General features: G+C 38.1%; 1 protein-coding gene across 4 annotated transcripts in view; it reads left to right on the top strand.

Moving 5' to 3' along the window:
• ORC4 (origin recognition complex, subunit 4) overlaps nt 1-2804 on the top strand; it is a 96228-nt gene that overhangs the window by 18004 nt on the left and 75420 nt on the right. The gene's annotated exons all lie outside the window — the stretch shown is intronic.

Below are 2804 nucleotides of genomic sequence, written 5' to 3'. Positions count from 1 at the left end.
CCTCTTCTGCGAGGAAAAAGACATCTATTTTAAATTTTTCTTTTTTATTATAATTTAAGTTCTGGAATGCATGTGCAGAACATGTAGGTTTGTTACACAGGTATACATGTGCCATTAACCTATCATCTACGTTAGGTATTTTTCCTAATGCTATCCCTCCCCTATCCCCCCATCCGCCAGTAGGCCCCTGTATGTGACGTTCCCTTCCCTGTGACCATGTGTCCTCATTATTCAGCTCCCGCTTATGAGAACATGTGGTGTTTGGTTTTCTGTTCCTGTGTTAGTTTGCTGAGAATGATGGTTTCCAGCTTCATCGATGTCCCTACAGAGGACATGAACTCATCCTTTTTTATGGCTGCATAATATTCTGTGACGTGTATGTGCCACATTTTCTTTATCCAGTCTATCATTGGAGGGCATTTGGGTTGGTTCCAAGTCTTTGCTGCTGTGAACAGTGCTGCAGTAAACATACATATGCGTGTGTCTTTACAGTAGAATGATTTATAAACCTTTGGGTATATACCCAGTAATGGGATTGCTGGGTAAAATGGTAGTTCTGGAGTTCTGGTTCTAGATCCTTGAGGAATTGCCACACTGTCTTCCACAATAGTTGAACTAATTTATGCTCCCACCAACAGTGTAAAAGCGTTCCTGTTTTTCCACATCTTCTCCAGCATCTGTTGTTTTTGACTTTTTAATGATTGCCATTCCAACTGGTGTGAGATGGTATCTCATTATGGTTTTGATTTGCATTTCTCTCATGACCAGTAATGATGAGCTTTTTTCCACATGTTGGTTGGCTGCATAAATGTCTTCTTTTGAGAAGTGTCTGTTCATATCCTTTTGTTGCCATTGCTTTTGGTGTTTTTTAGTCATGAAATTTTTGCCCATGCCTATGTCCTGAATGACGTTGCCTAGGTTTTCTTCTAGGGTTTTTATGGTTTTAGGTCTTATGTTTAAGTCTTTAATCCATCTTGAGTTAATTTTTGTATAAGGTGTAAGGAAGGGGCCCAGTTTCAGTTTTCTCCATATGGCTAGCCTGTTGTCCCAACACCATTTATTAAATAGAGAATCCTTTCCCCATTGCTTGTTTTCATCAGGTTTTTCAAAGATCAGATGTTGTTGTTGATGTATGGTGTTATTTCTGAGGACTCTGTTCTGTTCCATTGGTCTATATATCTGTTTTGGTACCAGTACCATGCTGCTTTGGTTACTGTAGCCTTGTAGTATAGTTTGAAGTCAGGTAGCGTGATGCCTCCAGCTTTGACCTTTTTGCTTAGGATTATCTTGGTTTATGCGGGCTCTTTTTTGGTTCCATATGAAATTTAAAGTAGTTTTTTCTAATTCTGTGAAGAAAGTCAATGGTAGCTTGAATGGGATAGCATTGAATCTATAAATGACTTTGGGCAGTATGACCATTTTCATGATATTGATTCTTCCTATCCATGCACATGGAATGTTTTTCCTTGTTTGTGTCCTCTCTTATTTTGTTGAGCATTGGTTTGTAGTTCTCATTGAAGCGGTCCTTCACATCCCTTGTAAGTTGTATTCCTATGTATTTTATTCTCTTTGTAGCAGTTGTGAATGGGAGTTCACTCATGACTTGGCTCTCTGTTTGTCTGTTATTGGTGTATAGGAATGCTTGTTATTTTTGCACGTTGATTTTGTATCCTGAGACTTTGCTGAAATTGTTTATCAGCTTAAGGAGATTTTGGGCTGAGACAATAGGGTTTTCTAAATATACAATCATGTCATCTGCAAACAGAGACAATTTGACTTCCTGTCTTCCTATTTGAATACCTTTTATTTCTTTCTCTTGCCTGATTGTCCTGGCCAGAATTTCCAATATCATGTTGAATAGGAGTGGTGAGAGAGGGCATCCTTTTCTTGTGCCAGTTTTCAAAGGGAATGCTTCCCATTTTTGCCCATTCAGTGTGATATTGGCTGTGGGTTTGTCATAAGTAGCTCTAATTATTTTGAGATACGTTCCATCGATACTTAGTTTATTGAGAGTTTTTAGCATGAAAGCGTGTTGAATTTTGTCGAAGATCTTTTCTACATCTGTTGGGATAATCATGTGGTTTTTGTCATCGGTTCTGTTTATGTGATGGATTACATTTATTGATTTGTGTATGTTGAACCAGCCTTGCATCACAGGGATGAAACCGCCTTGATCATGGTGGATAAGGTTTTTGATGTGCTGCTATTCGGTTTGCCAGCATTTTATTGAGGATTTTTGCATCGATGTTCATCAGGGATATTGGCCTGAAATTTTCTTTTTTTGTTGTGTCTCTGCTAGAGTTTTGGTATCAGGATGATGCTGGGCCCATAAAATGAGTTAGGGAGGAGTCCCTCTTTTTCTCTTATTTGGAATAGTTTCAGAAGGAATGGTACCAGCTCCTGTTTGTACGTCTGGTAGAATTCGTCTGTGAATCCATCTGGTCCTGGGCTTTTCTTAGTTGGTAGGCTATTAATTACTGCCTTAATTTCCGAACTTGTTATTGGTCTGTTCAGGGATTTGACTTCTTCCTGATTTAGTCTTGGGAGGGTGTGTGTGTCCAGGAATTCATCCATTTCTTCTAGATTTTCTAGTTTATTTGTGTAGAGGTGTTTATAGTATTCTCTGATGGTAGTTTGTATTTCTATGGAATCAGTGGTGATATCCCCTTTATCATTTTTTTGTGTGTCTATTTGATTCTTCTCTCTTTTCTTCTTTATTAGTCTGGCTAGTGGTGTATCTATTTTGTTAATATTTTTGGAAAAGCAGCTCCTGGATTCTTTTTTTTTTTTTTTTTTTTTTTTTT

This window comes from Mandrillus leucophaeus, unplaced genomic scaffold (assembly GCF_000951045.1).
Source record: "Mandrillus leucophaeus isolate KB7577 unplaced genomic scaffold, Mleu.le_1.0 Scaffold880, whole genome shotgun sequence".
Taxonomy (NCBI): Eukaryota; Metazoa; Chordata; class Mammalia; order Primates; family Cercopithecidae; genus Mandrillus; species Mandrillus leucophaeus.
The sequence above is the reverse complement of the archived record's forward strand: the minus strand, read 5'-3'. Positions and strand labels throughout refer to the sequence as shown.